Source organism: Thalassophryne amazonica, chromosome 20 (genome assembly GCF_902500255.1).
Source record: "Thalassophryne amazonica chromosome 20, fThaAma1.1, whole genome shotgun sequence".
NCBI classification, from domain to species: Eukaryota; Metazoa; Chordata; class Actinopteri; order Batrachoidiformes; family Batrachoididae; genus Thalassophryne; species Thalassophryne amazonica.
Window position 1 is genome coordinate 29,171,563 of NC_047122.1, and position 12,702 is coordinate 29,184,264.

Below are 12,702 nucleotides of genomic sequence, written 5' to 3' on the forward strand. Positions count from 1 at the left end.
AACGGCATCTCCACCTCATTGCCGAGATATCGCTCTACCAAGGAGGTAACGTATCCAGCCCAACGAATTGTCTTCTGACTATTGAATACTTTTGCCTTTGCACAGAAAGAGAGAAGAACAGCAGGAGACTGTATTTTGGGATAAGTACTTGCATTCCTGCACTACAGTGTTGTTGTTGATTAGAGGTGGAGGTGGTGTTTCCACCCTACGTGTTGCTGGGTGCAGCCGCACCCACATCTGACTGTTTCTGTTCCTTGCCAGCAGTACCGGATCCGACGAGCGGAGGCAATGGCCACCTGGGAGTTCGGGACTTGGCGGCTCCAGTATTCCCGGGGTTTGGTGGCGGAGGAAATCGGGTGGTTCCGGTTCGACTCGGACAGACGTCTCCTATCGTCGAGCCTGCCCACACGACACCATTGGAATTGGTTATAACCACAATTGTAATCTGTTGTGTTTGTTGTGCATATTCACAACAGTAAAGCTTTGTTATTTGACTTTCTCCATTGTCCGTTCATTTGCGCCCCCCTGTTGTGGGTCCGTGTTCCTACACTTTCACAACATTAATTACGTATTTCATGTCGATTGGAATTATGTGTTCTTATGTTTGCAACTGGTGGTAGTTTTGCACATAAAATGTTTTCACAGTCTTATTGATGCAACTCCGTATTGCATACTTCTTGGTAATAGTTAGAGTCAGTGTTGTTATAATGTGGGACCTTGTGCAGGTGCAGGACTTATTAAAGTGGAACTGTCTCTGCTGGATGTGCACGTCACCTGAACTCGAGCCCTAAGTGTCTGTAGATTGATTTGTATTATTTACCTCACTGTCCCTTGTACAAGACCACGCCCGGGACAAAACAAGCATTTGAACTCAACAGAACACTACGGGCCCAGTTTGTGGAGCTCACACACAGTTTGCCCTCAGTTTGAATTTTGTCATGTGAATATCGGCCTTTCAGGATTACTAGGACATTTGCCCACTCGGATGGATGAATCACAGACTGCCAGATGAACAGGATTTGTTTCAGATGACCTGACAAAGGTTTGGTTTGAAGACAGAAAAAATGGAAAAGAAAACAAGACAAAGAGTGCAGTTTCAGCAGGAGTCCATGTTCCTTGTCTCAGAATCTGTGCCGGGCTCCGTGATAAAAGGCATGTTTGATGGATTTCCTCACATCATCATTTTGACATCCGCATGTCTCTGATCATGTTCTCTTGAGGGTGTCTGCTTTCTTTCCATGTGTGTACTTAAGACTAACTCTGGCAACCTCACGTAACAAAAACCAGCCCGTAATCCTATACTTCAAGAGTACTAAACCAGTACCTGATGGTACTCGTAAGGCCTTTTTCCCCCTTCCCCTTTCCCCACCACTTCTCTTACTATGTTGAAGCTCCTACATATTCAACAGCTAGTGCTTCTGAATTATTTTCAAATCATGTCTTGAAGGTCTAGGGCCTACAATGGGGGAAAAAAGTATTTAGTCAGCTCCTGATTGTGCAAGTTCTCCTACTTAGAAAGATGAGTGAGGTCTGTAATTTTCATCATAGGTACACTTCAACTATGAGAGACAAAATAATAAGAAAACAATCCAGGAAATCACATTGTAGGATTTTTAAAGAATTTATTTGTAAATTATGGTGGAAAATAAGTATTTGGTCAATAACAATTGTTCAACTCAATACTTTGTAACATAATCTTTGTTGGCAATGACAGAGGTCAAATGTTTCCTGTAAGTCTTCACCAGGTTTGGCCACACTGTAGCTGGCATTGTGGCCCATTCCTCCATGCAGATCTCCTCTAGAGCAGAGATATTTTGGGGCTGTCGCTGGGCAACACGGACTTTCAACTCCTTCAACAAATTTTCTATGGGGTTGAGGTCTGGAGACTGGCTTGGCCACTCCAGGACCTTGAAATGCTTTTTACGGAGCCACTCCTTCGTTGCCCGAGTGGTGTGTTTGGGATCATTGTCATGCTGGAAGACCCAGCCATGTTGCATCATCAATGCTCTCACTGATAGAAGGAGGTTTTGGCTTAAAATGTCATGATACATGGCCACGTTCATTCTTCCCTTAACACGGATCAGTCATCCTGTCCCCTTTGCAGAAAAACAGCTCCAACGCATGATGTTTCCACCCCCATGCTTCACAGTAGATATGGTGTTCTTGGAATGCAACTCAGCATTCTTCTTCCTCCAAACACGAAGAGTTGAGTTTTTACCAAAATGTTCTATTTTGGTTTCATCTGACCACATGATATTCTCCCAGTCCTCTTCTGGATCATCCATATGCTCTCTGGCAAACTTCAGACAGGCCTGGACGTGTACTGGCTTAAGCAGGGGGACACGCCTGGCACTGCAGGATTTGAGTCCCTCTCTGCATAGTGTGTAGCCTTTGTTACTTTGGTCTCAGCTCTCTGTAGGTCATTCATCAGGTCCCTCTGTGTCGTTCTGGGATTTTTGTTCACCGTTCTCATTTTGACCCCACGGGATGACATCTTGCGTGGAGCCCCAGATCAGTGGAGCTTATCAATGGTCTTGTATGTCTTCCATTTTCTTACAGTTGCTCCCACAGTTGATTTATTCACACCAACCTGCTTGACTATTGTAAATTCATTCTTCCCAGCCTGGTGCAGGTCTACAATTTTCTTCCTGGTGTCCTTCAACAGCTCTTTGGTCTTGGCCGTGGTTGAGTTTGGAGTCTGACTGTTTGAGGCTGTGGATAGGTGTCTTTTATACAGATAATGAGTTCCAACAGATGCCATTAATACAGGTAACAGGTGGAGGACAGAAGAGCTTCTTAAAGAAGTAGTTACAGGTCTGTGAGAGCCAGAAATCTTGCTTGTTTGTGGGTGACCAAATACTTATTTTCCACCATAATTTACAAATAAATTTTTCAAAAATCCTACAATTTGATTTCCTGGATTTTTTTTTTTTTTTCTGATTTTGTCTCTCATAGTTGAAGTCTCTCATTTTTTGTCTCTCATATGTTGAAAATTACAGACCTCTCTCATCTTTCTAAGTAGGAGAACTTGCACAATCAGGGACTGACTAAATACTTTTTTGCCCCACTGTATGTTGAGGGTCTGTAGTGCGCATTCTACCAGGCAAATCCATTTGGGGCATGTCTGACTGGTTTGTGCTGTTTAGAAAGTGCATAATCTGAGTAGAAAATTTGTTGCTGGGTGAAAACTATTTGGTTTGCTCCTCTTAATTAGTCAGGGGCATGTTTTGGACACCATATGGGATAAACCAATCAAGTATCATCTGTCAGCTCATTTAAGTCAGAGTGCAGCAGGCACACAGCGCTCTAGCATGGAAAAAATGTATTGAAGTGAGAGGTTTTCTGGCGACGTAACAGACTTGTACTAATCTGGTCACTAACACTCCCTGAGGTGAAACAATGTAAGAAGTAAGATGAAGTCTTGTATTTTTACCTCCACCAAGGAAGTAAACCTTTCACTAGTATTTGTTTGACTTTTAGCAGGATAATTCAAAAAGTGATGAACGGATTTCACTGAAATCTGGCGTGCAGATTGATAATGTTCTGAAAAGTAAGAATAAGATATACGATTCAGTTTTGGAGGTGATCTAGCATCTAATGTTTGATTTTTGTCAAATTAGCCTCAGCTAAGTGATAATAAATTTCACTTTTTATATTATAAACATTGTCTGTGCCGTCTAAATAGGCTGATTTCCAAAAAGATTCAGAATCCCGATGGAAATGTGCAGCCGTTTATTTGCCCAAATTGATTGTGAACATTTATTATAACAGTGTGCAGGTTTTCAGTGGAGTGAAACGCTACAGAATCCCATTAACTCATTTCAACAGAGAGCAAAAACTCATTAATGAAATTGGCTGCCGTTGTGATTGGTTGGAATGAAAACCTTTCCAGTCTTGAACACTAAATGCCACAGCATAGACTCATTGTGACTGATCAGAGACCAGCTAAAAGATAGTCTGTTAATGCAGCGTGACAATTACGCAAATCGTATTCTTGTCATTTGTCACTGTCATAGCAGTGCGTTCTCTGACTAACAGGCATGAAATGAATCAGTCACACTGACGTTTATCGCATTTATCACCCTGAACCTGATTTGTCTGTGCTGTTTATAAATCTAATTCACCTCCACCCACATTTACATCTGCCAGATCTCATTTGAGTGGTGCAGACTGCACTTTTTCACACACAGCAAACTGTTGTGCGTCTGTGTCGTGTGCAAATGCTGCCTGTTGAGTCTGTATTGATTGATTTTTCCAAAGCATTTACCCTGTAAATCCAGGTCGGACCACACACTGACTGATGGAAAACAGGAAAAAGAAAATGGAATCATTGCTGATTGACATGCACACTATATATTTACAAACATAAAATGGACAATAACGCATCATTAATTTTTACTATTTATTGCCAATTAAAAAAATAGTAATTGGAAGAGTAGGGGAAACCAGGGCATGGTGAATCACGGGGCACAGTGAATCAGTAGCTATATCTGCAAAACTACATATATATATTTGCAGTAGTTATGCCATATTTTTATGCATAAAGACATCCCCCTTATAAATTAGTGTTTTGTTTTTGGATATATTAAGGGTTAAACTAAGTGGCAAGTGAAGTCATTTTTTTCCTATCAAAAGTAAGTTTTGTTGACGTCAGTGTCTTTGTATTTATTTCTCACAACAGAGGACAGGTGGCCCAAAAAATTGTTATTCATTAGAAGACTACCCCGTCCATCTGATGAGCATGTGTTATGTCTTCTCCAGACTATCAGCTATTTGATAACATGACTCGTGTGTCACTTGCACCCAGGGCACAGTGAATCAGGGCCACAGTGAATCAGTCTAGAAAGTGATTTACTAAGCCCCTGTATCAAGTGGTTGACAAATATTACTTGTTGAAGCTTATACATTTATTTTTCCATGAATTATTTCTATAATTTGTGTATATAAACAGACGTTTTCACATTTGAACTTAAATTATGACAATTGTATTTATAATAGTTTCTGAAGGACTTATATCACTATATAAGATGGTTTGCTGGATTATACTTTGTATATGCATCAGCATATATTTAATAATTTTGAAGAAATCTTTATAATCATGTGTTTTATATTCTATGTTGATTCACTGTGCCCCATGAATTAATGTCTGGGGCACAATGAATCAAAAATTTTAAAATTGATTTGAAACACCTGTAAATTACACTTGGGGAGACATAAATGACACAGCCTTATAAACAATAACTTGCTGTATTAAATCCACAGTAGAATGACCTAAACCTATGCATAATGTGTTTATGCTGCCACAAAACAACATGTCTGATCCACTGTGCCCCGGCTTCTCCTACTCAAAAGTGTATGATGACTTACTCTGACAAATCAGAGTAAGTTGTCAAGGAGAGTAATGCCAGCAAAAGCAACTATGAAGATTTTAAAAGTCTATTTATTTATTGATTTATTTTTTACTGGAACAACATTCACTTTAACAAAGTCTAGTGAGAAGTGTCTGTCTGCAGGAAGGGCACGGACACTTTTCCCCTGGTCTTAGGCAGAAGTAAAAAGTGCACGACGTGGTGTGATTCTGTTGCTCTCTTTATAAATCTCTCCTGATATAGTTTGAACAGAGAAAATAATGTGGCTCCTTTGCTGAAATATACTTTACAGTGCGGGGGGGGGGGGGGGGGGGGGGTGCAGGAGTGGCTTTTAAGATAGCCACATTATAGGGGTCGGGGACGATGCCATCCTGACATGAGAACTGTCAGGATGGCAGGACTTCTGGGACAACTGTAAATGTGACATATTGTGCTATTTGTGAATGTCATATGCTTGTTTTTGTGATGATCTAGTAACGTGTACATAAAAGATTGGGGTGTTAAATGGAGAGAAGCGCCATTTGGTACCATGAGTCTAAATTGTAGCTAACAGCAGGACATTCTTCTGTATTTGGTGCCACTTACTGTTGTAGAAGTTTTGTATATCCACATTTTTCAGGTGTAGTTTTAAGGGAAGAAAAACATTCTGTCATGTTACATTCTGGCTAATATGGAAACCAGTAAAAATCCAAACAGAAGGGCAGCTGCCGAAACGTCACTGGTGTCTGAATAAAGTTTTTTGCTTTTTTTTTTTTTTGCTTTAATATTTGTCTCATTTTTGATCCAGCACGCCATTTTACACATCTTGGATGTGCGTGTCTTTTTGATTTAATATAGAACCCAGGACAAATGAAAATTAAAAGCATTTTATTTGGAAATCTGATTGGAAAGCAAACTTTGTCATGAAGTTTTTACTGCTTATTGAGAGGCATTCTGGTGTGTGCAGTAATCTATATAATTTTTCAGTTTTTGCTGCGGTTTTGATTTGAAGAAATGTCTTCTGAGCCAGTGTATCGAAGACACTGTTTACTGTCGACTTCAGTGTTGTTGTTCTTGTGTTTTAATGAGATTATGTGGAGATATGAAGTTAAACCTGGTATAAACCAGCCTGGTCCTGGTATTTTTCTGGTTTATGTTGTCATGGTAACATAAAGCACCACATGGTCTGTCGGCGCTCGAGTTAGTGCTGTTACTTCTTTAGTTTTTCATGGACACTGAGCTCTCTGAGGCCAGGTGGATGGCTGCCGTTACACTTATATGAGTCATTCTGTGCATCTTCAGTGAGGTGATCCCAGATCACCAGTCAGGCTTTTATGGATTTTGAGACGTTTGGTCAGGGGTTGGTTTTCAGGGGGAGGGTACTTGTGCCATTTGGGTTTCCAGAGCAGCTGTGTGTCTCTAACAGGATGGTTGTTGGCCTCGGAGAGAAGAACCAACTGCAGATCAGTTTCAGCTCTGTCTTTGTACCACCATCTGTTTGAATGCAGGGGGTTGCGACCTCTACTAGGCTACTTATCAAAGGGGGGGTCATGAGACAAAGTCGGGGTGAGCTGGATAAGCGTGTGAGCGTGTGCGTTGGGGGGGGGGGGGTAGGATGAGGGCACACACTAACACGCACCTCTTCTGCTTCTCTTTGTCAGTCTCGTGAGCTGAAGGTTACGTCGACTTTCTGAATGGAGCGATTGTTTATAATCTTGTGCATAGGTCCGTCATGTTTTACATCAGTGCTGTAACTGTATGGCAGTAATTTCACATACCGGGGACAGTCCTGTCATTCACTTCACCAAGTTTCATGCCTGCACCTCCAGCAGTCTTGCACCACCAACAGGTCAAATTTGGAGGTGTGTTTACACGCGCAGCTTTTGAATAGTGTACCTGATTTTCAAATATCATGTATTGTTTGAGCCCTGCGACAGACTGTTGTCCTGTCCGGGTGTCCTGTGAGGGGTGTCCTGGGCCTCACACCCTATGACAGTTGGGACAGGCTCCAACCAGGATGGATGGATAGATGTGCTGTTTGATTCTTTTGTTAGTGGAGTAGATAACTGTAACAATCTTTGATTTCTGGAAACAAGCACCAAATTTGGCACAAATACTCCTTAGACATTACTCTTTTGGAAAAAAAAAAACAATCGGCCATTTGAATTTTTAATAGGCAGCCAGGTAGGGGTCAATTGAAGAATTACACAGGGGTCAAAATTAAAAGATGCTCCAATTATATTGAAAACTATACCACATTATTTGTCTGATCATAACTATTCCAAAAAGGTGTAGTTTGGACTATCTGTGACTGAATATTATGGAGTTATGGGATAAAAATGGCAAGAATGGTGACAAAGGTCAATTTCAGTTTGTACAGGGGTCAAAAGTTAAAGTTGCTCTAATTTTGGTAAAACGTGATGCAATTTATTGGTTGAGTTAATAGGGTTTTAAAAAGGAATAGTTTGGACCATGTGTCATGCTTAGTTATCATGTTACAGAGAAACATATGTGACACGTCATAGAATCCAATGGACGTTGACATTGTTTGACCTTTACCTTGCAGATTCAACACTGTCAGAACTATTCAAGTGGCCAGCCGTTTTTTTCAAATGAGTAATGTCTAAGGAGTATTTGTACCGAATTTGATGCTTCCTTCACGATTTGAAAGATTCCCCTGTAAATTAAAAAAATATCTGCTGCACTATCATGCACTCTATTATGTCAATTCCACTGTATCACATTTTCTGGCATATTGGATTTGATCAAAGTTCACACATTTGTCACAAGCCACAAATTTTGTCCAGCCTTTACAAACATTGGCACAGCTGATCTTCAGACTAAACTTCACATTTCTAGCTGTCTGGCTGCTTGATTTTTTAAGCATTTATCCATTAAAGACAGTTCAATTTAATTGCAAAGCCACCAAATGGGAAGTGAGGTCAAATACAAGGGTTTGGGGCCCCATTGTGAGTAAACCTCCCAAATATGGTGTCATTGAACCTCTGGGTGTGTGTGTGTGTGTGTTCGTGGGGGGGTTGTGTTGATGTTTTAAACCCCTCAGCACTGCTTGCAATGATGTTCATATATGTTATTATTTCAGTTCAAATTTCTGTTAAGATCTGTCAAAACCGCCCCCCCCCCCCCACACCCACACATGCACACACAATAAAGAACAAACTTTGTGCATATATAATGAACACGTAAAAACTGTGTAATCCCAGATGCGTTTCTTATAGAGACATTTTATGAAATGTTGCTGTCAGCATGGCCGACCCAGCCTACAGGCAGTACAGGCAATTGCTAAGGGTGACGTCCATCCAGGGGGCGCCACAAATGAGTGGAAAAAAAAAATAAAGTCAGCTTTCACTATTTTTAATAAATATAAGCTCATATTGATTTAACTGCATAGCAAAGCCTATTAAATAATAATGATGATAATAGTTTCCTTGTCTGACTAGCCCTTCCGGGTCATTACATTATTGCAACATAACAACGTCAAAAACAGCCCAAACTGTCTAGTGTTGGGTTGTGATTTACTTGATTTAACAACAATGTCAAAATGGCCCAAACTGTCTGGTGCCCAAGGAAGGAAAAAAGAAAAAGAAGAGGACAAGACAGCGATACAGCAAAAATAATATGATGAATTATTTTTTCCATTGCATTGCATCAGGTAGCTAGCAGTATTAAGGTGCTAGCTACCATGGTTTGGTAATCCATAACCTAAAGCATTTTTGGGGTGAGGTTGGCCTAAACTGCCCTACTGAAAATAAACTGTGTTTGGTTGGGGTGAGAATTAGGGATGTCCCAATCCAATCACGTGATCGGAAATTGGGCCCGATCACGTGGTTTCAGACTTGATCGAAATCGGACGTTGCATCCCGATCAGGAATCCGATATAGATTTTATCCTCATTATTTTGATCAGCGCTATTTCAGGCTCATTATTGCTGATTAATGGGCCTATCACACGTCGGAAGCGTCAGAGGCGTGACACGCGTGAGACGCGTTACTTTTTAGAGGCGTCAGACGCGTCACTTTAGCTCGGCTTTGCCGCTTGTCGGCAGGCTGACGCGGTCAAAGTTCAACCCAATCTTTTTTTTTTTTTAATTGAACAAAAGAAAAAACAAGTTCAACCGGACAGAGGTGGTGAGGGAGTTACGCGCGCAGTTTCTTTTGCAGAACTGCTGTTTGTGTGTTTACGCGCTCAGCCTGACGCCTCAATGGAATGACAAGAGGATGATGGACACTTTCGCACCGAAACTCTTGCTCACTGTGCTGCCATACAAGGCGCTCACTAGTGATTTTCCAGTCAGGCGGGGATTTGAACCACAGATCAGTGCAGAAACCACATGTCTGAAGAAAAATCCTTGGAAATGTTTTTTTTGTTGTTGTTGTTTGTTACCTCAAAATTTTTGATTACTGTTTAAAAAGTTTAGAACACTTGTAATTAAAATAGCTAAATCAATAAATGGTTCTTTAGAAACCTTTCATCTATAAACTAAAACCACCTGTTATTTGAGATTAGATCATTTCTTGTTTAACATAAGGAACCTTTGACATTTATTTTTAGACAAATAAAATAACATGGAAATTTGTACATTTTTTAAGTCTGGCAGATTATTACTTGATTGTTCAAGCTACCTCAAGGAGAAGTGCACTGTTTAAGTGATAAATAATAAAATAAGGTGATTAAAATGAAATTATAAGATATTTAGCATTTGTTCATTGTTCATTCAGTTTTTTAAAGTGTTCCGATCGGGAATCGGTATCGGCAGATACTCAAAAAAATCAGACGACTCAAAAAAACCTGATCGGGACATCCCTAGTGAGAATAGCTGGTCGAGGCTTTGAGCAGTGTTTATCACTGTCAGTTTGACATACATTGATCATCAATGTCAGCGGCTGTTTACATTTTTATTGAAATGTCATGTGGTTATGTAAAGCTTGTAATAGCTATTACAAAAATATTATATAACAGCTGAGTGGAACCTTGTCATTTGATTGGTGCTTTGTATGTCACGTGACATGGATTATTTGTCCCATTTGTGTTGTGTTGCATTTAGAGTGCAAATTTTGTTCCATACGTTTGGTAGCATTGCACTCTGCGCGTACACACACGTGCACATACACACACGCATAGACACACGCACACAACGCGTGTGCATACACACAAAACAAATCCACTGCACTGTAAGCCGTCTGACGCGATTCTTTTTGCTGCACTGAGGAAATACAGTCTTTTTTTTGGTAGTACATGTGCACACAAGTGCCTTCCTGCTTGTGTGAGCACGCACCGCGCACACGCTCTCACAAGCCGGGTGGCGCTTAGATTTAAAACAAACACGGCGGAGTTTGTTTTGCTGACGGACGACGATTTGTTGCATGGCGGACTTCATCGTCAGAATTATTTTTGGATTCCTATTTAAAATTCGTGTTGGATTGATGATGTCAAAGCAGCAGTGATGCACTGAAGCTGGATTCATTTCTAACGTTATTTTTTTCGCTGCACTGAAGACGACCCAAAATGTAAGTCTCTTCTGTGTAGTTTGTAAATTAATATAAATATAAAATGACGAGGATCTGTTTTAGCTGTTATATAAAACAAATAATGAATGTTTTTACATTCGTTCAATGGAACGAATATTTTATGAGGTGAAAGCTGGAACAGAAGCCTCGTTGAAAGGTTTGTTCCAACTTTGACCTCATAAAATATTCGTACCATTGAACTCATAAACATTCATTGTTTGTATACTATAACAAAGGTATAAGCTTATTTTTTTATTTGTGTTACAGTTCATGTTGTCTGTGTTTATAGTTTTACTCTTTACGGGGGGCGTGGGGGGGGGGGTGCCATTAAAAATCTTGCCTAGGGCACCAAATTGGCTGGGGCCGGCACTGGCTGTTAGTAAAACCATATGATGTTGGTGATATGGCGCCATTGATAGAAGTCCTTGCAGGTGCTTCCCACAGCTGGGAATATCTCAACCATGAATTGCCTTGTTCTCCCTCTGTTTGATCTCCATCACCTCCACCTCAGACTTCAGAGAGTGAGCCTTTTTGTTATTTACAGCTGAGAGATGGTGCAGTGGAGAAGGTGGAAGTTGTGCAAAACTGGGTCAGTGACGGCAGCGTTAGCGGGACGAGGTAAAATCTGACTTCAAAGCCGCCCTGTGTTGTCGAGTAGAACGACAAAGACAAGCTGTTTGGTTCTCTGTCATGTCACATCCATCTCTTGCTGCCTCAGTGGAGCACATTCCTCCACTCACTCCATCTTTTGCTTTTCCCCCATCCTCTCATCTGTCTCTCTCTCTGTCTCCAGCTCTCTTCCTGTCACCTGGGCTTTAGCTGTCAGCATGAATGAGGAAGGTGCACGCGAATGAGCGCATGTGCGCCTGTTTGTCAGTTTGTGGGCGTGTCTGTTTACTGACAGCAAGCTTGGGTTTTTTTTATGTTGGTGGGGTTTTTAGATTCATGGACCATCTGCTGGGACAGTTGGGTGAGTGTGTCAGTGAGCGGTTGGCGGGATTTAGGCTATGATCTGCTCCGGCTTTAAGATTGGAGTGGATTCTTGGCTTAAATGGCAATTTGTGGAGTGGGCAGTTGGGCAGCTGTGAGAGAATCTGGGGTTCAAAACCTACCTCTCCTGTAATTTCCTTGTACATCAGGAAGACCAAAACTTGTGCGAAATGGCCATGTGAGTCTGTCCCAAATCCACTGTGGCACCCTTTGAAAACCACAAAAATCACACGTTTCTGTATTTACTGAATCTGTAGAGCACATTTTCACCATGCGAGGATACACATGCTTATCTTATCTTGGCAGTGACCTCCATGTCTTTGGATCCTCAGACACGGCTTTGAAGACCTTATGGAGTCATGAGATGGTTGGACAGAGGTATTTGGCGAAGCTGTTATCTTTGTGGGAGAACAAAGGTCCAAGTCTTTGGGGTCCTGGTGCTTCCTGTCTTACTGTATGGATGTGAGACATGGTCTGTAAGTAGTGACCTAAGGTGAAGACAGTATGCCTTTGGTCCTAGGCATCTTTGGAGGATCCTTGGGTATCACTGGAATGACTTTGAGTCAAATGAACGGTTACTAAAGGTGATTCCAATGGACATTTTGGACATGTTGGGTGTTTCTTGGAGTATGATCCAACACTCTGTGGTGTGTGAGTACTGAGGACTCCAGCAGCTGGAGAAAGCCAAAGGGATGTCCACGTTTTTGAGAGGTTGTGATGGACCAATTGTCTGCAAACCAATATCTAAGAAAGTAAAAAAAAAAAAAAACTTGTTTAATTTTTGTCTAAATAGAAAAATAATCTTGTCAAGCATTATTTAGATAAGAAAAAAAGTC

The 12,702-nt window shown here is 41.0% G+C and overlaps 1 protein-coding gene across 2 annotated transcripts in view; it reads left to right on the forward strand.

Annotated features, from left to right (window-relative positions):
- The window catches only part of myo1g (myosin IG), a 126,053-nt gene that overhangs the window by 81,880 nt on the left and 31,471 nt on the right, over positions 1–12,702 (forward strand). The gene's annotated exons all lie outside the window — the stretch shown is intronic.